Below are 26,784 nucleotides of genomic sequence, written 5' to 3'. Positions count from 1 at the left end.
AGAGCAGTTAAGTAGCTTTCTCAAAATCACTCAGTAAGTTAAGTCCAGGACCAACACAAACCTAAGCATATAGATTAATATCCAGAACAGATCACATTAGTCTTTACCACTAAGGACTGAAATGCTAAAATACCTTTTCTTCCCTGTACCACAAGCCAGCCCTGAGTTGCCTAATCAAAAAAGAAAAAGAAACAAAAAAGAAAAGCTCAGGGTTTGAGAAATCTTATCATAATCACCATTAAGAAATATTTGCTAGGCATTTTATATATAAACAGATTTTTTTTTCTTTACTAATCCTCCTCTAGGATTCAAAAACTTTGTCACTAAAATTCTTGGTCACCCCTTGCTATTCAGCCTTGAATTCTATTAAACTGAAAAGAAAACAATAATCTTTTCCTAAAAACTAGATTGGGCTTCCCTGGTGGCTCAGTGGTAAAGAATCTGCATGCCAAAGTAGAAGCAGGTTTGATCCTTGGGTCAGAAAGATCCCCTGGAGAAGGAGATGGCAACCCACTCCAGTATTCTTGTCTGGGAAATCCCATGGACAGAGGAGCCTGGCAGGCTACAGTTCATGGAGTCACAAAAGAGTCAGACACAACAGAGCAACTAAACAACAACAATAACAGCAACAAAAACAGAATTCCATCTTTCCTATCATATTTGATTTGCTTTAAATATTCATGTATAAACCTACAGTGAATGATACCACCACCATCTTTTTACCTGCACCATATGATTCTCTTCCCTCAAAAGTTTAATGTTAGGAATTTTTAAATGACACTGATATGGTTTTTCTTCCCTTTATTAATAGGTTAAAAATTAATAACCTCAAATTTTGTTCACCTAACTCTGGTTTGGAATGCTTTTTTCCCATCAAAACTTAAGGCCAATTTCAAGTACATTGGGCCCATTGATCTGACTGACATTTGCAGCTGTGTGCCCAACCAACTTGGACGGTGTAAGTCTGAGCTGATTATCATGAAATCAAAGGCTAGATTTCAGTGGCTTTGGGCTAAATTAGTGATTTCCAAATTTGCTGATGATAAAAAATAAACTGGGGCCATTGTTAAAAATATAGATTTTCAGATTTGGGGGGAATCTCTAAGTTCAAGAAGTACCCCAAGGGATTACTTTTTTCAATTACATTTGGGAAACATGGTGCTAAATGTTTGTTTTAAATGAAAACCTAATATAAAGCAAGAATCTTGGTTGACTTGGTTGATCTTAGAGGTTCTCTTAATTCAAGAAACTGAAATTAAAAAAAAAAAAAGAAACTGAAATTAGTTTATGTCAGTTGAACTTGGGAAGATAAAAAATATGAAAGATGACTTTTGTGCCCTATATAACATATTTTACAAATTTTGGTTATAATTTTATCTGTAAGCATCAATCTTTTTTAAAATTTGTCACAAACAACTAAACCAGATATAGCACTGTGCTTGGCATAAAGTCCCTAATAAATATTTCATTGAGGAATGAATGGAGAAAATGACTCAAGTCTCCACCTCTCCATAAAGTCCTCACCCATCTTTCCAATAGTCTGTAATACCTTTTCCTTTTCTCATATCTTATAAATACAGCCAACTCCATCCCACAGTGCACTAGATCCAATTACATTCTGTTGTTCCTGTATGGGAGCACAATGTAGTGAAGAGAAATATGGCTTTAGATTCAAACACACGTAGACAAATTTCTTCTGATCTGTAAAATGAGGATATGCTAAGTATCTCACAGGGTTGTTGAGGGCAGTAAATGAATGATGGCTGCCAAATACCAGACTATACACCATATGAAGGCATGAATCTTTGTCTTCTCGGCACTTAATACAATATGAGGTCACTGTAAGACCTACGCTTATGGTATTTTCTTTTTTCCTTCTTTCCTTATATACTCTAAAATACCTCAAAATGAGGGACCAAGTCTTATACTTATTCCCTTGCCCCCATTCTTCATCACTTACCTGAGCATATAATAGATACTCAAATAATTACTTGTTTAGAAAGAGAAAAAAGGAAGGGCAAAGAGAAGAAGCAGAGGAAGGAGGATGGAGCACTGAAGGGGAGAAAAAGACACATTTAAAAAAAGGGTTTTTTAGGAAGGGTTGTCTTACTCTCAATACTCCCAGGCACCACAGAACCAGCCCTCAGAGTCAACATCCTAAGATCGACAAGCAGGAGCTCTTTCTTACAATAATTGTTTGCAATTTTGTTCACTTCTAATAACTTAGGTTTCAGTACAAAGAATAAGTGATTTTGCCTACACTGCATGTTATTCTCTCTGAAATACAGTTTTTATTTACTGAGCCATCTCTGCTTGCTTGCAAAACAAAGTTTCTTTCAAATATAATTCATATAATGGAAAAGAAAAGTAAGAATCATAGAATTATATATTATGCATATACCAGAATTCTCCACATTCCTAGCTCCAAGAAAAACAAACACTGAAAACAAGTGGGAAAAATTTCTCAGGTGGTTTTCATTTACTAGTGTTTATAGAGCTAAAAATTTATTAGAGGTAATTGTCAGTGGGCTCATCTTTTTACAGATGAGATCCAAAACTAACACCCAAAGAGGTTAAGTAGCTCACCTAAGAACACATGAGTCAAAATTCCAAGCAGGACGAATCATTTATACTTATAGAAATTGTATAGAATTCTTACATTTTAGATCCATAAGTGATCTTGGGTGCTGTGCCTGTGTGCTCAGTCGCTCAGTGGTGTCCAGCTCTTTGCGGCCCTTTGTACTGTAGCCTTCCAGGCTACTCTGTCCACAGGATTTTTCAAGCAAGAATACTGGAGTGGGTTGCCATTTCCTGCTCCCCACTGGAGTGGGTTGTCATTTCCTTCCCGACCTAGGGATCCTACCCAAGTCTCCTGCATTGGCAGAGGGATTCTTTACCGCTGAGCCATCAGGGAAGCCCCATAAGAGATCTTAGAAACTCCCAAGACTTTCATATCATTGCCAAGTCAAAATACCTAATACAACATTCCTTATGTTGCTGCCTGAATAGCACCTGTGAGAGCTCATTCCCTCACAGCCATTCTATTTATGAGTTTCGTTTTTATATCAAACCATAATATCCCTTCTTCCACCTTGTATTCCTAGTTCTCATCTTCAAAAAATAGATTCATTCTGTGCTTTTTCTCTTTATATTTTCACTGTTCTCTCCAACATTTATTATATTCCATATTTCTGAGTATTTCCAGACATTACTTGGCCTGTATTGATGTTGATGAGAATGATGATGATGATAACAATGAAAATAACAGTGAGAAGAACCTATGTTTACTGAATGCTTTTTATATGTCAGTCATTGTGAAAAAGCACAAGCGTTGATTATCTGTTTTGTTCAGTGCTTATACACAGCACCTAGAAGAATGCCTGCGATGTATCAGACATTCAATAAACACCAGTAGACTGAAGGCATCCTCATCAAAACTCTCTGAAGTTGAGAGCTGGAGGGTTTCCCCTGTGCCTTAGCAGTAAAACATCGCCTGCAATGCAGGAGATGCAGGAGATATGGATTCGATTCCTGAGTCAGGAAGATCCTCGGAAGGAGGGTGTGGCAACCTGCTCCAGCATTCTTGCCGGGAAAATCCCAAGCACAAAGGAGCCTGGCAGGCCACAGTCCATGGGGTCACAAAGGGTCAGACACGACTAAAGCAACTGAGCACATATGTTGGAATTGTGAAATGAGACAAAACTTCGCATATGCACTTAATCATTGTGCTTTATGCTTACAAATGTTTTTCTCTTGTAAACACAGTAACACAGCTGTGACCATAGATTTCATTTATTAGCTATTATATGTAAAGATTCTACATCTAGAACTAGCCTATAACATTTTAGAGTTCTGTCCACCAAGATTGATTCCCATCACATAGAGATAAGCCATTGTTTCTCTCTTCTAAAAAAAAAAAATAATAATCAGCTCTTGTCTCCAACATCTGCAAGCTACCACCCCATCAATTTTCAGAAAAATTCATTTAGACTTATCTACCTTGCTACCTCCAATTCCGCTCCTTCTGTTGTTATTTAAAATCACTTCATTTACTTTTGCCCAAATCCCCATGAGAATTACTCTTGTCATCATCAATGAATTTCACTGTTTGAATCCAACAATCAATTCATAGTTCTAATCTTACTTATCAGCCACACTGAACATTAATCCTCACTTCTCCTCTAACCATTGTCTTCATTTGCTTTTTAGGACACCCACTCCTTTAGACTCCTCACACTTCACTGAGCAACCTTTTCATCTCCAGTTCTCTCCCTCACCCTGAGCTCTTGGTAGAGTGCCCCAAGGCTCAGTCCCTGGTATTCTGTTTACACTCACCACATTGTTCATCTAATCCCTTCTCATGGCATTAAACATAGTCTCTATACAAAAACTCTCACATTTACAATTCATGTCCACAACTCTCTTCCCAACACTTTATCTAGTTGTCCAACAGAAAATCAAAATGCAACTCCCTTTACACCAAACAAAATCCCACTTGATGGAAACTCCATCACTGCTAAAGCTAAAATCCCTCCAATCAATATTAACTCTTCCCTTACAATCTGTCATTTAATCTTCCAGAAAATTCTAATGGTAAAAACTTCTATTTTTAAAAAATATAAATCTGATCATTTTACTCCTCTACTCAAAACCTTTCAATGGCTCTCCATATCACTCAGAGTAAAAACTAGGTCATTACAGTGATCTATTGTGTCCTGCCTAATCCAGCCCTCTGTTGCCTTTTTAACCTTATCCTAATTAATTCACTTGATCCCATAAAAATTGTGATCGCTTGCCATCCCTTTTTTATAGATGAGACTGAGACTCAAAGTTGAGTGAGTGATCTAAGATTAAAAGGCCAGCATATGGTATACAAGATGGGAACTCAAGTGACTGCTCTTCAGCATTATTCCATCTCTCTAACCAGGAAGCAACTTGACTTTCACTGCAGAATCCTGAGGAGCCTCAAAAACCTGTGGTGCTGTGTACTCCTCAACATGGGAGATGAATGTGGGGCTGAAAACAGGAGAATTCATTGAACATCTGATTAAGATTCCACACACCATCCTGCACAGATAGGCAACCCTGGAGCAGGAATAAAGATCTACCTGATGGCAACCATGAGCCAGAAAGATACTAGACTGAAGGATAGGCAGCCCTGGAGCAGGAATAAAGGTTTACTTGGTGGCAATCATGAACCAGAAAGATACTGGACTGAAGGACACTAGACACTAGAGAGGGCGTGGGGAGGCACACCATTCCCAGTCTGAAATTAGAAATATTCTTCCTATACGTCTCATCACTATTCCTACGAACATTTCAAAAACAGTTTTTAGAGTATTAACATGGAGCAGTATAGACCTGGCTAAACAGCTTAGTCAAAAAATTAATGAAAATGACAAGTCTGCATTCAAAGACAAACTATTTAATGACTAATTTTTTTAATTGGTTCTAGGCTGAAACCTTGTATAACAAGTTTCAGCACCGAGAAGAAATTTTATGCTACAGTTATGAACCTCTGATAATAAAAGATTTAATGGAATTTCAAATAGGCCATTAATTATAACATGCCAATATAACAAGAAGATTAAACTATGTCCAAACTAAACAAGTTCAATACAGTTTAAGTACTTTGTTTGAAATTAAATTTTCCCAAGTATATATTTTGATATCAAATCTTGAAAAGTTAAATACGGAAACAGATAGCAAAAGCTTTTTTTGTGGAAAATTTCCATAAAATATGCCCACATGGCTTACTTCAAATATTAACAACTTTTTAACCAAATGAATTAGACATTAGATCAAGCATACAGAAAGTGGGGATAAGACGGTTGTAGGATGTGTATATTTATAATTTCTTATATTTTTGAAAGAAATTTTTCATGGTAAATTTTGAGATGTTTGTGACAATATATTTCCCACAAAATAAGCTTCCAAAACAAGAAAAAGGATTGGGTAGTGTTGCTATTGAATGTTTTGAAGTGTAAACTTCTGAAGAAACAGATGGTATATAGAGGGCGCTCATTCTGCAGAGATAAAGGAAAAGATAGGAGGCAGTAATAGCTACTCGGTTGTTTTTCCTAAGAGGGTTGTGTGGTGTTGAGGGAATTATATAGATTCCAGCTGTATCTGGGGTTGGTATCAAAAAGATTTGTTTGTGGGTTGGATGTGGGAGGTGAGGAGAGAGAGGAATTAAAGATGACAAACAAGTTTCTGGCTTGAGCAACTGACAAAAGATGATGCCATTTACTGAAAACAGAAGCGGGTAGGGCAAACAGGTCTGTGGGGTGTGGAATCTCAAGGTCTTTGGGGGACTGCCTAAGTTCAAGAAGCTTGTTTGAGTCATCTAACTGGTAAAGTCAAGTGGGATGTAGAATATCCGAGTTTGGAATCACCTCCACTAAATCAGCAGCAGTGATCGTGGTGCTGACCAGAGTCAGCATCACATGTGTACAGAGTAAGCTGCCACCCTGAGAGTGGTGTGGTGGCATAGGAAAAGTCCAGCAGCAAAGCAAGGAAGTCAAGGCTCTTGTTCTCCCCTTCCAGTATTTAGACGTGGGATTCATTCCAACTTTCTACGTTTCACAATGATGCACAAACACTTCACAATCATTTATAATATATACTCTGAATTCAGAATACTGGGGTCAAATTCCAGCTGTACCTCTTACTAGCTATGTAACTTCAGAAAAGGTATTTTTTAGGGCCTCAATCTCCTCATCTATAAAAGAGGGATATCATAATGATTTCACCAGTTTGTTTTGAAAAATAAAGTAATATGTGTTCCCTTGTGGCTCAGCTGTAAAGAATTTGTCTGCAATTCGGGAGACCTGGGCTCAATCCCTAGGTTGGGAAGATCCCCAGGAGAGGGGAAAGGCTACCTGCTCCAGTATTCCTGCTTGGAGAATTCCATGGACTGTATAGCCCATGGGGTTGCAAAGAGTCGGACACGACTGAGCGACTTTGACCTCATTCACTTCACCAGTGTTTGACACACACATTACTTAGCGTACTTGACGTATAAAGTGCTAGTTAAGTATTTGTCCTCACTATTTTTATAAGAAGATTAGTCTACAGTAGCATTTCCCAAGATCTGTCTGTTGACAAGATCTTTCTTGAAAATAGCATTATGCAAAAACCCAATACGTAAAGAAAGTATAGACAAATACTTGTGGCTAAAAGGTAGCATCCCTCAGCCACCACCTGAACTTAGCACTTTTCCTTGCCTTACATCATGTATCCACTGAAGGTGGTCTGTGAAGTTTCTGAAAAAGCCATCAAGCTAGATAATCATTCAAAAGCAAGAGAAAAAATAAAGATGTTTTCAGACATACAAGCAATAAAGACTCCAACATCCATAAATCTTCACTTAAAAAAAAAAAAACAACAACTCTGTGCATTGGCAATAAGAAAAGTGAAGCCGGAAAGTCAGTTTGTCTAACTGGAGTGATGCTTCTCCATTTATTATGCTTCACATTCCCTGGAGGGTCCTTCATGTGTATTATAAGGCCTTCCTCATCCCACCTCACCTTGACCTCACTCAGTCCTCCTCCGAGGAAGAATGAGTTAACAAGATTGGAAAATTTGAAGAGAGAGACTGGGTGTAAGAAGGCCAGTCCTGGGACCTAGGTTACCTGCAGGGAAGTACCTTGTGGGGTACACAGGGACCAAGTGGGGGGAGCTTGCCCTCGTCCTGAACTGCCTATGCCTTGGTTAGTATGACCATCTACTGGGATGGTAGCTCTGGGAACTGGTATTAGGAAGCCCACTTGTCCACCAATGTGAATTTTTCTAATATCCTGTCAGTAACAGAGGTCATATTTTGGTTCCCATATGCCTTTATACTTTTGCCTGATCTCTCAATTGGTTTTGAAAAATTAAATGAGGAAGAAGTGTGCTATTTAGAAGACCTTGATCTTCAATAATGTGGGATAACAGTGAACTCAGAAAGGGATCAAATTCACTGGCAGATTCCTAAGATAAGAAAGGCCCATATCACAAAACCAAAATTTATTTATCCTGCAGAGGAAGTTGGATTTTATTCTACCAGGAGGCAAAGGCCATTGGACCACTTTCAATCAAAGGTGACATGACCAGATTGGTATGTTGATTATTTTCTTAGATAGTGTGGGAAAGAAACAAAGAGAGCACTGAAAAGGGGGATCAGGTTAGAAAGAGAAGGCAGCATTTTCTGAAGGCTAAATTCACCTGTTTTATAACTTTGTCTAAGACTGTCACAAATGACGATGTCATGTTTTGCCAACCTGTTATCTAATTCTGAATAGCTGGTCTGCTGGCTCAGTAAGATTGCATTAAGCCAAGCAATCAGATAAGTAAAACTACAACTACATTTAGGATCTTTATCATGATGTTTCAAAATATGCTTTACAACTTTTCATTTAAGAAAAAGAATGAAGTAATGTTGCTCTCTTCTGACTTCCAAAGTTTAGTTTCCTAAAGTATCCATGATAAGTTTTTAGAATTTTAAAAGGCAAAATATTACTAGTCACAAAGTGATGGCTTGAAATTTTGTGGCTGTAAAATAGACCATTTTGTCATTCATAAAATCAGCACAATATTAAATTTTGATACAAAACAGATGTATACTACTTGCTGCAGCCTTGAAGATAATTTTTTAGCAATGTCAAAGTAGATCAGATGCTTAACGATACTTTTAAGCCATAAGCTGGTCCTTGGTCCCTTACCTTTCTGAGGTTTCTATTGTTGTGCCATTCCTTGGAGCAAGATACCTCCATTAGACCCAAGGCAACTGTTTTTGATTCCGAGTTAAAGTTTCTGGTTTCTGTCGCAAACATGTTCTATGCTCCATGATTGGTGTTGTCCAACATTGTACCAAACACTAGGTGTCTTGGCATAACAAGGTATGATATAATCCATGTTTCCAAAGAACTTGCAGTCTCTGGGAAAAAAACAGGAGTGATAAAACTTATAAAACAGCAAAATTTGTAAATAATTACAAATTTTTGTAAGAAATTACAAAAAATACAGTAATAATAACACCCCCATGTTCACTTCCTAATGCTTCCTTCCTCCATAAAGAAATCCCCTGACATTATCCAATACGTGGTAAGAAACAAACTTCTTTGGGAAAACAAAAAGAAAATATTCACCTAGCCAGGCAAATCAGATGTATTAAGTGGGGCTCTTGGGGATTTAAGTTCTTCCCCTGTTTTGTTATTATTGCTTGTTCTGTTATCTTTCGTTTGTTTGTTTGTTTTCCACACAGTTGCTCAGTGCTCTCTTTCTTCATTGACTACATTCATCCCCTTCAAAAGGGTCCTCTTTTCCAAAGTGCAGGCCTAGCTATTTCTGAAGTTTAACCACTCTTCTCCCTGCTGATCCGTAGGAAATATAATATATTAATAAGGAAACTCCCTTGTGGCTCAGCTGGTAAAGAATCCACCTGCAATGCAGGAGACCTGGATTTGATCCCTGGGTTGGGAGGATCCCCTGGAGAAGGGAAAGGGTACCCACTTCAGTATTCTGGCCTAGAGAATTCCATGGACTGGATAGTCCAGGGGGTCACAAAGAGTCGGCCACAACTGAGTGACTTTTGCTTGTACTTGTACTTCAATAACAGAAATCTTACCCAATGTAGTTGAAACAAAGACTTGTCTAGCTTTCTAACTAACTAGGAAATTCAAACAATAAACTTGAGGTATGGCTAGATCATGGTGCTTCAATGATGTCTTCGAGGGTCTGACTTTTTCCCTCTGTCTCTGTTTTGCTCTGGACTGATTCTCCCCCTCAAAGTGGCAAAGATGGCCACCAGGAGCTCTAGGATTGCATCATTTTTATAGATAATAATTCTACCCGCTTCTTCCACTCCCTGCCCCACCCCTATTCTCCCCATTCCTTAAAACTAGAGCAAAACTTCCATGGACTCTTCACCAGAGAGATGCTATGAAGAAACAAATGCATATTCACTTTACACAGAACTCCTTTAATATTTTCTAAAGATTGTTTTACTTGTCATTGTTCAGACGACAAGTCATGTCCAACTCTTTGCCCCATGGACTTCAGCATGCCATTTTACTAACAGGGAATAAAACATAACCAAATTATAGTGGTAAGAAACTGCCACAGTCATCAAGACAGTATGGTACTGGCACAAAGACAGAAATATAGATCAATGGAACAAAATAGAAAGCCCAGAGAAAAATCCACACACATTTGGACACCTTATCTTTGACAAAGGAGGCAAGAATATACAATGGATTAAAGACAATCTCTTTAACAAGTGGTGCTGGGAAATCTGGTCAACCACTTGTAAAAGAATGAAACTAGACCACTTTCCAACACCATACACAAAAATAAACTCAAAATGGATTAAAGATCTAAACGTAAGACCAGAAACTATAAAACTCCTAGAGGAGAACATAGGCAAAACACTCTCCGACATACATCACAGCAGAATCCTCTATGACCCACCTCCCAGAATATTGGAAATAAAAGCAAAAATAAACAAATGGGACCTAATTAAACTTAAAAGCTTCTGCACAACAAAGGAAACTATAAGCAAGGTGAAAAGACAGCCTTCAGAATGGGAGAAAATAATAGCAAATGAAGCAACTGACAAACAACTAATCTCAAAAATATACCAGCAACTCCTACAGCTCAATTCCAGAAAAATAAATGACCCAATCAAAAAATGGGCCAAAGAACTAAATAGACATTTCTCCAAAGAAGACATACAGATGGCTAACAAACACATGAAAAGATGCTCAACATCACTCATTATCAGAGAAATGCAAATCAAAACCACTATGAGGTACCATTTCACGCCAGTCAGAATGGCCGCGATCCAAAAGTCTACAAGTAATAAATGCTGGAGAGGGTGTGGAGAAAAGGGAACCCTCTTACACTGTTGGTGGGAATGCAAACTAGTACAGCCACTATGGAGAACAGTGTGGAGATTCCTTAAAAAACTGGAAATAGAACTGCCTTATAACCTAGCAGTCCCACTGCTGGGCATACACACTGAGGAAACCAGAATTGAAAGAGACACGTGTACCCCAATGTTCATCACAGCACTGTTTATAATAGCCAGGACATGGAAGCAACCTAGATGTCCGTCAGCAGATGAATGGATAAGAAAGCGATGGTACATATACACAATGGAGTATTACTCAGCCATTAAAAAGAATACATTTGAATCAGTTCTAATGAGGTGGATGAAACTGGAGCCTATTATACAGAGTGAAGTAAGCCAGAAAGAAAAACACCAATACAGTATACTAATGCATATATATGGAATTTAGAAAGATGGTAACAATAACCCTGTGTATGAGACCGCAAAAGAGACACTGATGTATAGAACAGTCTTTTGGACTCTGTGGGAGAGAGAGAGGGTGGGATGATTAAGGAGAATGGCATTGAAACATGTATAATATCATATATGAAACGAGTCGCCAGTCCAGGTTCGATGCACGATACTGGATGCTTGGGGCTGGTGCACTGGGACGACCCAGAGGGATGGTATGGGGAGGGAGGAGGGAGGAGGGTTCAGGATGGGGAACACATGTATGCCTGTGGTGGATTCATTTCGATATATGGCAGAACCAATACAATATTGTAAAGTTTAAAAATAAAATAAAGAGGGGAGGAGCCAAGATGGCGGAGGAGTAGGACGGGGAGAACACTTTCTCCCCCACAAATTCATCAAAAGAGCATTTAAACGTCGAGTAAATTCCACAAAACAACTTCTGAATGCCGGCAGAGGACATCAGGCACCCAGAAAAGCAACCCAACTCTTCGAAAGGAGGTAGGAAAAAATATTAAAAACAAAAAAAAAAGAGACAAAAGAGGGAGGGACGGAGTTCCGTCCCGGGAAGGGAATCTTAAAAAGAGAGAAGTTTCCAAACATCAGGAAACCTTCTCACTGCCGAATCTGCGCCGAGCTTTGGAAGCACAGAGGGCAATATAACAGGGAGAAAAAATAAATAAACAATTTAAAACTCGCAGATTGCGAGCCCTACGGTAACTCCCCCAGCAGAGAAGCAGCGCAGACGCCTGCATCCACCATTAGCGAATCGGGGCTGGGCAGGGAGGCGCGGCGTGGGCTGCATCGCTGAGAGTAAGAATCTGGCCTGAATACCCTGAGCGCTATCTGAGCGAAATAATTTGGGCTAGCAAACCAGACTGTGGGATATCTACCACGCGAAAAGCCAGCCCTAACCTAAGACCGCCAGGCCCGCGCACGGAACAAAGGACTGAACAGAGATAGCCGGCTGCAGACCTTCCCCCTCTGGTGACAGGCAGCCAGAGCCGGAAGGGGGCAATCGCAGCCCCAGAGAGACATTATCTATAAAATTGTAAGCAGGCTTCTTTGCTAACTAAAACTTCTTGGGGGTCTGGACGGTCAACATCTGCCTGAGAAGGTGCGCCGGTTTTACATCCAGATAACCGAGTGGCGGGGAGGCGATAAGTCGCAGCATTGGCGCTCGCCTAGGAAGAGCAAATTGGCGCTCGGACCTGGGAAGAGCACAAAATGCAGGCCCAACTGAGTCTGCGCCTCTGAGGACTACCCGAGTGCCTGAACCTGAGCGGCTTGGACCTGGGAGGTGCATGCAGCCCAGGGCCAGCCTCGGATTGTTCCCGGCGGAACAACCTAGAGTCCGAGCAGTGTGGACAGGGAGGCTACACGCGCCGTGAGCGGGGGCAGACCCAGGGTGGCTGAGGCACTGCAAGCCCACGCCAGTGTTATTTGTTTGCAGCATCCCTCCCTCCCTCCCCACAGCGCGACTGAACAAGTAAGCCTAAAAAAAAAAAAAAAAAAGTGTCCTCCACCGTGCCCTTTGAGTCAGGGCAGAAACCAGATACTGAAGAGACTAGCAAACAGAAGAAGATGTAACAGAGGGAAACGCCTTGGAAGCTACAGGCAATAGATCAAAACCCTGTGGTTACTACGGACTACATAGGAAGGGGCCTATAGATCTTGAGAAATATAAATCTGACCAAGGAACTAGCCAAAAATGAACTGAACCCACAACACCCACAAAAAAAAAAAAAAAAAAAAAGCCCTAGATATATTTTTATTATTTTTACGGTCATTCTTTTTTTTTTTTTTTTAATTAAAAAAAAAATTTTTTAAGTCCTCTATTGTTCCTTTAATTTTCACTTTTATAACCTATTACTTTGCAAAAAAAAAAAAAAAGGACCCTATTTTTTTTGTCTTCAGCAAACTTCATATATATATATTTTATAATTTTTTGACCTTGTTTTTTTTGTTTGTTTTGTTTTTGTTTTTTTCTTCTTTTCTTTAACATTGTATTTTTGAAATTCCAAACTCTACTCTAGATTTTTAATTTTCGCTTTTTGGTATATGTTATCAATTTTGTACCTATAGTTTTTTTTTATATAATTTCTGTGACTTTTTTTTTTTTCTTCTTCTCTGTTTCTTTCTCTTCTTCTTTTATATAACATTGTATATCTGAAATTCCAAACTTTACTCTAGATTTTTAATTTATGCTCTTTGGTATTTGATATCAATTTTGTACCTGTATTTTCTTTATAATTTTTGTGACATTGTTCGTATTTGTTTGTTTGTTTTCTCTCTTTATTTTTCTTCTTCTTCTTTTTTTTTTTTTTTTTAACATTGTATTTTTGAAATTCCAAACTCTACTCTAGATTTTTAATTTTTGCTTTCTGGTATTAGTTATCAATTTTGTACCTGTACTTTCTTTATAATTTTCGCGACCTTGTTTGTTTTTGTTTGTTCGTTTTTTCTCTCTTTCTTTTCCTTCTTCTTTTCTTTAACATCGTATTTTTGAAATTCCAAACTCTACTCTAGATTTTTAATTTTCGCTTTCTGGTATTAGTTATCAATTTTGTACCTGTACTTTCTTTATAACTTTCGCGACCTTGTTTGTTTTTGTTTGTTCGTTCTTTCTCTCTTTCTTTTCCTTCTTCTTTTCTTTAACATCGTATTTTTGAAATTCCAAACTCTACTCTAGATTTTTAATTTTTGCTTTTATGTATTTGTTACCAATTTTGTACCTTTAAGGACCCAATCTTCAGGACCCATTTTTCACTAGGGAGTGAGATTACTGGCTTGACTGCTCTCTCTCCCTTTGGACCCTCCTTTTTCTCCACCAGGTCGCCTGTGTCTCCTCCCTAACCCCTCTCTACTCTACCCAACTCTGTGAATTTCTGTGTGTTCCAGACGGTGGAGAACACTTAGGGAACTGATTACTGGCTGGATCTGTCTCCCTCCTTTTCATTCCCCCTTTTATCCTTCTGGCCACCTCTGTTACCTTCCTCCTTCTTCTCTTCTCTGTATAACCCCGTGAACATCTCTGAGTGGTCCAGTTGTGGAGTGCACATAAGGAAGTGACTACTGGCTAGCCCACTCTCTCCACTATTGATTCACCTCATCTCATTTGGGTCACCTCTAACTCCCTCCTCCCTCTTCTCTTCTCCATGTAACCCTGTGAACCTCTCTGAGTGACCCTCACTGTAGAGAAACTTATCATCTTTAATGTAGATGTTTTATCAATGGTGCTGTATAGAAGGAGAAGTTTTGAAACTACTGTAAAAATAAGACCGATAATCAGAAGCAGGAGACTTAAGTCCAAACCCTGACTCCAGGGAACTCCTGACTCCAAGGAACATTCATTGACAGGAGCTCATCAAATGCCTCCATACCGACACTGAAACCAAGCACCACACAAGGGCCAATAAGTTCCAGGGCAAGACATACCAAGCAAATTCTCCAGCAACAAAGGAACACAGCCCTGAGCTTCAAGATACAGGCTGCCCAAAGTCACCCCAAAACTATAGACATCTCATAACTCATTACTGGACATTTCATTGCACTCCAGAGAGAAGAAATACAGCTCCACCCACCAGAACACCGACACAAGCTTCCCTAACCAGGAAACCTTGACAAGCCACCTGTACAAACCCACACACAGTGAGGAAACGCCATAATAAAGAGAACTCCACAAACTGCCAGAATACAGAAAGGACACCCCAAACTCAGCAATTTAAACAAGATGAAGAGACAGAGGAATACTCAGCAGATAAAGGAACAGGATAAATGCCCACCAAACCAAACAAAAGAGGAAGAGATAGGGAATCTACCTGATAAAGAATTCCGAATAATGATAGTGAAATTGATCCAAAATCTTGAAACTAAAATGGAATCACAGATAAATAGCCTGGAGACAAGGATTGAGAAGATGCAAGAAAGGTTTAACAAGGACCTAGAAGAAATAAAAAAGAGTCAATATATAATGAATAATGCAATAAGTGAAATTAAAAACACTCTGGAGGCAACAAATAGTAGAATAACAGAGGCAGAAGACAGGATTAGTGAATTAGAAGATAGAATGGTAGAAATAAATGAATCAGAGAGGATAAAAGAAAAACGAATTAAAAGAAATGAGGACAATCTCAGAGACCTCCAGGACAATATTAAACGCTACAACATTCGAATCATAGGGGTTCCAGAAGAAGAAGACAAAAAGAAAGACCATGAGAAAATACTTGAGGAGATAATAGTGGAAAACTTCCCTAAAATGGGGAAGGAAATAATCACCCAAGTCCAAGAAATCCAGAGAGTACCAAACAGGATAAACCCAAGGAGAAACACCCCAAGACACATATTAATCAAATTAACAAAGATCAAACACAAAGAACAAATATTAAAAGCAGCAAGGGAAAAACAACAAATAACACACAAGGGAATTCCCATAAGGATAACAGCTGATCTTTCAATAGAAACTCTTCAAGCCAGGAGGGAATGGCAAGACATACTTAAAATGATGAAAGAAAATAACCTACAGCCCAGATTATTGTACCCAGCAAGCATCTCATTCAAGTATGAAGGAGAAATCAAAAGCTTTTCAGACAAGCAAAAGCTGAGAGAATTCTGCACCACCAAACCAGCTCTCCAACAAATACTAAAGGATATTCTCTAGACAGGAAACACAAAAACGGTGTATAAACTCGAACGCAAAACAATAAAGTAAATGGCAACGGGATCATACTTATTAGTAATTACCTTAAATGTAAATGGGTTGAATGCCCCAACCAAAAGACAAAGACTGGCTGAATGGATACAAAAACAAGACCCCTACATATGTTGTCTACAAGAGACCCACCTCAAAACAGGGGACACATACAGACTGAAAGTGAAGGGCTGGAAAAAAGATTTTCCATGCAAATAGGGACCAAAAGAAAGCAGGAGTAGCAATACTCATATCAGATAAAATAGACTTTAAAACAAAGGCTGTGAAAAGAGACAAAGAAGGTCACTACATAATGATCAAAGGATCAATCCAAGAAGAAGATATAACAATTATAAATATATATGCACCCAACACGGGAGCACCACAGTACGTAAGACAAATGCTAACAAGTATGAAAGGAGAAATTAACAATAACACAATAATAGTGGGAGACTTTAATACCCCACTTACACCAATGGATAGATCAACTAAACAGAAAATTAACAAGGAAACACAAACTTTAAATGATACAATAGACCAGTTAGACCTAATTGATATCTATAGGTCATTTCATCCCAAAACAATGAATTTCACCTTTTTCTCAAGCGCACATGGAACCTTCTCCAGGATAGATCACATCCTGGGCCATAAAGCTAGCCTTGGTAAATTCAAAAAAATAGAAATCATTCCAAGCATTTTTTCTGACCACAATGCAGTAAGATTAGATCTCAATTACAGGAGAAAAACTATTAAAAATTCCAACATATGGAGGCTGAACAACACGCTGCTGAATAACCAACAAATCACAGAAGAAATCAAAAAAGAAATCAAAATTTGCATAGAAACGAATGAAAATGAAAACACAACAACCCAAAACCTGTGGGACACGGTAAAAGCAGTCCTAAGGGGAAAGTTCATAGCAATACAGGCACACCTCAAGAAACAAGAAAAAAGTCAAATAAATAACCTAACTCTACACCTAAAGCAACTAGAAAAGGAAGAAATGAAGAACCCCAGGGTTAGTAGAAGGAAAGAAATCTTAAAAATTAGAGCAGAAATAAATGCAAAAGAAACAAAAGAGACCATAGCAAAAATCAACAAAACCAAAAGCTGGTTCTTTGAAAGGATAAATAAAATTGACAAACCATTAGCCAGACTCATCAAGAAACAAAGGGAGAAAAATCAAATCAACAAAATTAGAAACGAAAATGGAGAGATCACAACAGACAACACAGAAATACAAAGGATCATAAGAGACTACTATCAACAATTATATGCCAATAAAATGGACAACGTGGAAGAAATGGACAAATTCTTAGAAAAGTACAACTTTCCAAAACTGGACCAGGAAGAAATAGAAAATCTTAACAGACCCATCACAAGCATGGAAATTGAAACTGTAATCAAAAATCTTCCAGCAAACAAAAGCCCCGGTCCAGACGGCTTCACAGCTGAATTCTACCAAAAATTTAGAGAAGAGCTAACACCTATCCTGCTCAAACTCTTCCAGAAAATTGCAGAGGAAGGTAAACTTCCAAACTCATTCTATGAGGCCACCATCACCCTAATACCAAAACCTGACAAAGATCCCACAAAAAAAGAAAACTACAGGCCAATATCACTGATGAACATAGATGCAAAAATCCTTAACAAAATTCTAGCAATCAGAATCCAACAACACATTAAAAAGATCATACACCATGATCAAGTGGGCTTTATCCCAGGGATGCAAGGATTCTTCAATATCCGCAAATCAATCAATGTAATACACCACATTAACAAATTGAAAAATAAAAACCATATGATTATCTCAATAGATGCAGAGAAAGCCTTTGACAAAATTCAACATCCATTTATGATAAAAACTCTCCAGAAAGCAGGAATAGAAGGAACATACCTCAACATAATAAAAGCTATATATGACAAACCCACTGCAAACATTATCCTCAATGGTGAAAAATTGAAAGCATTTCCTCTAAAGTCAGGAACAAGACAAGGGTGCCCACTTTCACCATTACTATTCAACATAGTTTTGGAAGTTTTGGCCACAGCAATCAGAGCAGAAAAAGAAATAAAAGGAATCCAAATTGGAAAAGAAGAAGTAAAACTCTCACTATTTGCAGATGACATGATCCTCTACATAGAAAACCCTAAAGAGTCCACCAGAAAATTACTAGAAATAATCAATGACTATAGTAAAGTTGCAGGATATAAAATCAACACACAGAAATCCCTTGCATTCCTATACACTAATAATGAGAAAACAGAAAGAGAAATTAAGGAAACAATTCCATTCACCATTGCAACGGAAAGAATAAAATACTTAGGAATATATCTACCTAAAGAAACTAAAGACCTATATATAGAAAACTATAAAACACTGGTGAAAGAAATCAAAGAGGACACTAATAGATGGAGAAATATACCATGTTCATGGATTGGAAGAATCAATATAGTGAAAATGAGTATACTACCCAAAGCAATTTATAGATTCAACGCAATCCCTATCAAGCTACCAACAGTATTCTTCACAGAGCTAGAACAAATAATTTCACAATTTGTATGGAAATACAAAAAACCTCGAATAGCCAAAGCGATCTTGAGAAAGAAGAATGGAACTGGAGGAATCAACCTACCTGACTTCAGGCTCTACTACAAAGCCACAGTTATCAAGACAGTATGGTACTGGCACAAAGACAGAAATATTGATCAATGGAATAAAATAGAAAGCCCAGAGATAAATCCACGCACATATGGACACCTTATCTTCGACAAAGGAGGCAAGAATATACAATGGATTAAAGACAATCTCTTTAACAAGTGGTGCTGGGAAATCTGGTCAGCCACTTGTAAAAGAATGAAACTGGACCACTTTCTAACACCATACACAAAAATAAACTCAAAATGGATTAAAGACCTAAACGTAAGACCAGAAACTATAAAACTCCTAGAGGAGAACATAGGCAAAACACTCTCCGACATACATCACAGCAGGATCCTCTATGACCCACCTCCCAGAATATTGGAAATAAAAGCAAAAATAAACAAATGGGACCTAATTAACCTTAAAAGCTTCTGCACATCAAAGGAAACTATTAGCAAGGTGAAAAGACAGCCTTCAGAATGGGAGAAAATAATAGCAAATGAAGCAACCGACAAACAACTAATCTCAAAAATATACAAGCAACTCCTACAGCTCAACTCCAGAAAAATAAACGACCCAATCAAAAAATGGGCCAAAGAACTAAATAGACATTTCTCCAAAGAAGACATACAGATGGCTAACAAACACATGAAAAGATGCTCAACATCACTCATTATCAGAGAAATGCAAATCAAAACCACTATGAGGTACCATTTCACACCAGTCAGAATGGCTGCGATCCAAAAGTCTACAAATAATAAATGCTGGGGAGGGTGTGGAGAAAAGGGAACCCTCTTACACTGTTGGTGGGAATGCAAACTAGTCCAGCCACTATGGAGAACAGTGTGGAGATTCCTTAAAAAACTGGAAATAGAACTGCCTTATGATCCAGCAACCCCACTGCTGGGCATACACACTGAGGAAACCAGAATTGAAAGAGACACGTGTACCCCAATGTTCATCGCAGCACTGTTTATAATAGCCAAGACGTGGAAGCAACCTAGATGTCCATCAGCAGATGAATGGATAAGAAAGCTGTGGTACATATATACAATGGAGTATTACTCAACCATTAAAAAGAATACATTTGAATCAGTTCTAATGAGGTGGATGAAACTGGAGCCTATTATACAGAGTGAAGTAAGCCAGAAGGAAAAACATAAATACAGTATACTAACGCATATATATGGAATTTAGAAAGATGGTAACAATAACCCGGTGTACGAGACAGCAAAAGAGACACTGATGTATAGAACAGTCTTATGGACTCTGTGGGAGAGGGAGAGGGTGGGAAGATTTGGGAGAATGGCAATGAAACATGTAAAATATCATGTAGGAAACGAGTTGCCAGTCCAGGTTCGATGCATGATGCTGGATGCTTGGGGCTGGTGCACTGGGACGGCCCAGAGGGATGGTATGGGGAGGGAGGAGGGAGGAGGGTTCGGGATGGGGAACACATGTATACCTGTGGCGGATTCATTTTGATATTTGGCAAAACTAATACAATTATGTAAAGTTTAAAAATAAAATTGGAAGAATAAAAAAAAATAATAAATAAAAGAAAAAAAAAAGAAACTGTGTAGCTTAATACTTTCTGCGGTCTTCTGGAGTTTATGGAAATGGAACTAAACCAGCTATTTCTTAGCTCTTTTCACTGACCCATTTCTCACTGTACTGTTTAGAAACATCTCTATCCAACTCCTTTATTTGGGTTTCTGTTTCTACAATGATGCTCGTGGGCTTTCCCAACTTCTTGGTTAGTATCCTTTCTTTCTAATTCATAAAGCCAACATCAGAATGAAATTATGTGGCTGCTAGTTATCCATAATAACTTAAAGAGAGCCAAGTAAAATATCTCTTCTCAGAGAAATATGCTAGGCTGTCTGTCTAGATCTAACATCTTCTGACTTTACATAGGAAAGTCAACTTATTTAATTCTGCGATGCTCTCCTGTTTCTGGGCTTCCTTGGTGGCTCAGACAATTCTTCAGACCTGTTCTTATAGCAACACTCCTTTTTTTAAGATTTTTAAAAATAATTAATTATTTTATTAAAGTATAGTTAATTTACAATGTTGTGTTAGTTTCAAGTGTTCAGCAAAGTAATTCAGTAATACATATACATTGATATCTATTCTTTTTCAGATTCTTTTCTACTCTAAGTTATTATAAGATATTGAATATAATTCCCTGTCCTATACAGTAGGTCCTTGTTACCTATTTTATATATAGCAGTGTGTATATTAATCTCATACTCCTAACATATCTTCTCCCTCCTCCTACCACTATTCCCTTTGGTAACCATTAATTTGTTCTCTATGTCTGTAAGTCTACTTCTGCTTTATTAGTATGTACATTTGTATCATCTTTTTAAGATTCAACATATAAGTGATATCATATGATATTTGTCTTTGTCTGACTGACTTCAGTTAGTGTAATAAGGTTAAGGTCCATTCAATGTCAACATTCTTTAACAGTGGTTGCCAAACACAGCTGGATGGCTGTCTCCTTACCTTAGACTGGAACACAGCAAGTTGGTGCAAAGCTTTTAAGAAACTCTCAAGAGATAGGACAGAGTCCAAGCACTCAAAGAAAATGAAGATTGCATATGCTCCCCTCAGCTGAGCTGATCCTTTGACCCTACCATTCCCTCAGGCTATAGCAAAGTGGATAAAATGTAAATACTCAGCCCACCACCTGTATATGTGAGGAAAAGAAATAAATCTTCCTCAGATGGTAGGAAGAAGGCATCAACATTGTATCACTGGAGTATTACCTGAGCATGATCAAAATGAAAATAATAGCATAGCAAGAACAAACAAATATTTAACATGAAATAAAAGAGTCCCACTTAGAAGATATTCTAACTTAAAACAAGAAGGTAATATCTCCCAATTATTTCAGGCAATGGCTGGACTTAATAAGAATAAAAATTCAACTTTTTTTGGCTCAAAAACAAATCAAAGCAAAAGTATGAGATAAAAAGAAATTTGCTAGTCTGAGAAACTCTGGCTATAAACTTTTGTGGCTCTTCTCTCTTTCTTTAAACAAAATAGAGCTGATGAATACAGAAAATGAAGTGGACTCATTATTTACAGAGATTTTCTAAGATACCATCTGTTTCTTGCTTTAAAGATTATACCTTCCCTCAAATTTGTTAAGATCAGGCTTCATGAAGATACTGGTGGAAACTCGGCAAATACACACATGTACATATGCACATATACATGTGTGTGTGTGTTTGTGCATGTGCAGACACACACTCTCCAGTGAACAGAAGTAAATATTTGAGACTTGTGGAAGGGTTAAAATCTGTGATTCTCTAAGACAGTAACATAAGTTGACAAGAAGACAAGAACGTGCTGGTTACTCTCATTGGCCAACCTCCACCCACCAGTCACCACCATTCCCTGCCCCTCTCTGCCTTGCTCTGATCCAGGCGAAGCAGACCCCTGAGACTCACCACCTTTGTTCCCATGTCCTCAGGCTTCCAAGTGGGTTGGAAACTAGAGGGTGGGAGGAGGGAAAATCTTAGGTATTTCTTCCTTCTCTCTCCCTGCTCCCATGCATATGTGCATGCACAATCATGCCTGACTCTTAGCGACCCCATGAACTGTAGCCCACCAGACTCCTCTCTCCATGGGATTTTCCCTCCAAGATTAATGGAGTGGGTTGCCATTTCCACAACTCTAGCTTACATGCGAGGGATCCCCTCTTCCATGTGTTCACTGTCAGTGGACTCTAGGAACACTCTTTCCTCCCCTTGTGCCATAGTCCTAGGGATGGTAGCATCTTCAAGCAATTGTTAGTGCCTGGGATCTTACTATATCTTGGGGTTTTTTTCTCTTAACCTCATCCCCATCCCAACAGTAATCCTTTTCATAATAGCTCTAAATCTTAAGCATGGTAGGGCAATTCTGTTTCTTGCCACGATTCTGAGTTGTAAAAACTGAAACTGATTTTGGCCAAATTAAGAGAAGATAAACAAATTAGAAAGAGCAAAGGGAAGAGAAAAGGCTCTGCTGACTATGGAATTGCTCTCACAAAGAAAAGGCTAGAAATAATAAATGCAAAAAGGTGAAGGAGAAAGAAGAGGAGGAAGAAAGATCTAAGAGATTAGAGAGAAGCTAAGAGTTAAGAAAGAAAGTTAAAGAGGCTCTAGCATAAAGATATTGGGATATAAGGAACCAAAAAATAAAGCAGGAAAAAAAAGAAAATATAGAACAAGAAAAGTTTCCCAGAAATGAAGAAAATAAATGCTACAGACTAAAGGCATATGCTGTGTTTGAAATAAACTTGATGCCTAGCAGTCAATACCAACTTACATTCTAGGTATACTATCCTTTATGTGCTAGCTAGGTCATTATCAAGGATAAAGAAAAACAAATCAAGCAAAATACAAAAAAAAAAAACCAATCAGTGTCACAGGGGAAGAAACCATGCTGCCCTCAGATCCCTTTACAACAGAGCACAGTTCTACAAAGTTCTCAGGGAAAAAGAATCATTGTTATAGTACTTTATATATTTCTGTAAGTTAAAAAAGAACTCTTAATACCTGGAAGGTGGATAGAGTGAGATGAGAGGAGGTATCTCGTACATGCTAATGTCCTCATCACACATAGCAGGGAATCACTCTTTCATATTTGTTATAGTGATCAGTGATCAACTGGGGCCATGTGTTTGGGGTCTTGGTTCTGACCCTCCTCTGGGCACCTCCCTTCTCCTTCACATGGCCGGTTTGGGTAGTCTCATAGTTCAAACAGGAAGAACTGCAAAGAAGACAAGCCCCCAAAGAAAAAGCCCTTATGAGCTTCTGCTTACATCATGCTTGCTAATATCTCATTGGCCAAAGCAAGTCACATGGTCAAGCCAGTCTCTGGGTGTAAGTGTATATACAGGGAATTTGAATCTCAGCTACCATTTTTGGCAAGTAATTTAATTTCTCTGCATCTCAGTTTCCTCTTCTGTAAAATAAAGACAGTAGTCAGTTCACACTATTTGGGGGGCTGAGACAATAAAAATGTAGCTAGCAGAGAACTTAAGAAATAGTAATTGACTGGTAGACAATAATTCCCATTTGTCATACACTTGCAAAAGGGGGGTGCATGCATGTGTGCTCAGTCACTTTAGTTGTGTCCAACTCTTTGCGATCCCATGGACTGCAGCCCATGAGGCTCCTTTGTCCATAATATTCTCCAGGTAAGAATATTGGAGTGGGTTCCCATGACCTCCTCTGTAAAAGAAATAATCTATTAAAAGAAAACTGGGAGCTCCCCTCATAAAACCGACTTTCAAATAAGTCTCCCCTTTTTTTTTAAATCTTTATGAGATGGTTGGATGGCATCACCAACTCAATGGACATGAGTTTGGGTAAACTCCGGGAGTTGGTGATGGACAGGAAGGCCTGGCATGCTGCAGTCCATGGGGTTGCAAAGAGTCGGACACGACTGAGCGACTGAACCGAACTGAACTGTGGCATGTGGGATCCTAGTTCCTCAGCCAGGGGTCAAACCTGTCCTTCCATTGGTAGCATGGAATCTTAACCACTGGACTGCCTGGGAAGTCCATTTTTCTTAAAGCCTCACATTTTTGTAGAGTTGTGATTAGCATTGTTTAAATTTGCTTTTCAATGGTTTCATTTATTTTGGGTCCTCTATGCAAAGCATGTAATCCCTTGCATACAGTGACTTAATTATTTTCTATTCCTTTTATTTGTCATCTTATCTTTTACTTTTATGGGCTCCTAATTTAAAGAATACTTCCCTTGAACTACTTGAAGGGCACCTCATTTTTTTCCAGCTTTACTGAGATACAATTGATATACAGACATACCTCATTTTATTGTGACTCACTTTGTTTTGATTCACAGATATTGTGTTTTTTTTTTTTTTTTTTTTTAGAAACTGAAGGTTTGTGAGAACCCTACGTTGAGCAAGTCTATTGGCATAATAATTTCGACAGCATTTGCTCACATTCTGTCTCTGTGTCACACTCTGGTAATTTTTGCCACAACATTCCCTTAAGCCAAAGCCTAATTCAGAGCAAAGCCCCAACTCTCTCCAGTTCTATGAAGGCTGGGAGAGGTAAGGAGACTACACAGAAAACATCTGAAGTCAGCAGAAGTTGGTCCCTGAAGTTTAAAGACGCTATCTCCATCCATAACATGAAAGTCCAAGGTGAAAAAGCAAGTTATGCAGAAGGCCTAGCTAAGAAAATTCACAAAGGCGACTACACTAAACAAACAACAGATTTTCAGTGTAGGTGAAACGGCCTTCTATTGGAAGAATATGCCATCTAGGATTTCCACAGCTAGAGAGAAAAAGTGCCTAGCTTCAGAACTTCCAAGGACAGGCTGACTCGTTAGGGACTAATGCTCACTTGCGTGAGTCCATGTTTAGTCGCTAAGTTGAGTCATATTCTTTGTGACCCCCTGTACTGTAGCCCACCAGGGTCCTCTGCCCATGGAATTTTCCAGGAAAGAATATTGAAGTGGGGTGCCATTTCCTCCTCCAGGGGATCATCCCGACTCAGGGGTTGAACCCGTCTTCATCATCTCCTGCATTGGCAGGCAGATTCTTTACCCTACTGCCATGTGGGAAGCCACTGCACACTTAACCATTCTTAAAATCCTTGGGCCCTTAAGAATTATGCTAAAGCTACTCTGCCTCTGCTCTATAAATGGAACAACAAAGCTCGGATGACAGCACATTTGTTTATAACATGGTTTACTGAATGCTTTAATCCCATTGTTGAGAACTACTGCCCAGAAAAAAAAAAAAAATCCTTTAAAAATGTTACTGCCTATTGACAATGCACCTGGTCACCCAAGAGCTCTGATGGAGATGTATGAAATTCATGTTGTTTTCATACCTGCTAACATAACATCCATTCTGCAGCCCATGGATCAAGGACTAATTTCAACTTTCAGGTTTATTACTTACAATACACATGTTGTAAGGCTATCGCTACCACAGACAGTGATTCCTCTGATGGATCTTGGCAAAGTAAACTGAAAAGCTCTGGAAAGGGTTCACCATTCTAGTTGCCATAAAGAAAATTCATGGTTCATGGGAAGATATCAAGATATCAACATTAATAGGAGTTTGGAAGAAGTTGATTCCAACTATCATGGATGACTTTAAAGAGTTCAAGATGTCAGTAGAGGAAGTCACTGCACATGTGGTGGAAATAGCAAGAGAACTAAAAGTAGAAATGGAACCTGAAGATGTAACTGAATTGCTTCAATCTCACAAGAATACTTCAGCAGATAGGGAGTTGCTTCTTATGGATGAGCAAAGAAAATAGTTTCTTAAGATGGAAATCAGTCCTGGTGAAGCTGTTGTGAAGACTGTTGAAATGACAACAAAGGATTTAGAATATTATGTAAATTTAGTTGTCTCCAATTTGAAAGAATGTCTACTCTGGGTAAAATGCTATCAAACATTTCTCTGATTACAGAGAAATTGTTCAGAAAAAGCAGAAGCAAACTTCATTTCTGTCTTATTTTAATAAACTGCCCCAGCCACCTCAACTTTCAGTAACCAGTATTCTGATCAGTCAGTAGCCATCAACATCAAGGCAAGACCCTCAATCAGCAAAGAGTACAGAAGTGCTGAAGGCTCAGATGATGGTTAGCACTTTTTAGCAATAGAGAATTTTTAATTAAATTATGCACATTGCTTTTTTAGACAACGCTATACCATACTTAATAAACTACAATATGGTGGAAATGTAACTTTTATAAGCACTGAGGAACCAAAAAATTGGTGTGACTCATTTTATCGCAATATTCACTTTATTGTGGTGGCCTGTAATCAAACCCACAATATTTCTTCTGAGATATGCCTGTATAATATGATGTACTTTTAAGGTGTACAATGTGATCATCTGATACATGTATATACTGCAAAATGATTACTACAGTATTAAAACATGCTTCACTCCACATAATTGCCATCTTGTTGTTGTGGTGAGAATACTAAAGCTCTGCTCTTAGAGAAACTTTCAATTATGTAATACAGCATTGATAATTTTATTCATCTTATAAGTGAAAGTGTGAAGCCTTTGATCAACATTACCAATCCCCCCGACCCCTCAACCTCTGGCAACTATCAATTTACTCCCTGTTTTTATGCTGCTGCTGCTGCTTAGTCGCTTCAGTCGTGTCT

At 38.4% G+C, this 26,784-nt stretch overlaps 1 long non-coding RNA gene across 2 annotated transcripts in view; it reads right to left on the bottom strand.

The window, feature by feature from the left end:
- LOC133260520 (uncharacterized) overlaps positions 1–26,784 on the bottom strand; it is a 133,956-nt gene that overhangs the window by 55,456 nt on the left and 51,716 nt on the right. For both annotated transcript variants that reach the window (XR_009740846.1, XR_009740843.1), the window contains exon 2: positions 8,706–8,920. This is a non-coding gene — a long non-coding RNA (uncharacterized LOC133260520). The remainder of the gene's footprint in view (positions 1–8,705; positions 8,921–26,784) is intronic.

Source organism: Bos javanicus, chromosome 2 (genome assembly GCF_032452875.1).
Source record: "Bos javanicus breed banteng chromosome 2, ARS-OSU_banteng_1.0, whole genome shotgun sequence".
NCBI lineage: Eukaryota > Metazoa > Chordata > Mammalia > Artiodactyla > Bovidae > Bos > Bos javanicus.
The sequence above is the reverse complement of the archived record's forward strand: the minus strand, read 5'-3'. Positions and strand labels throughout refer to the sequence as shown.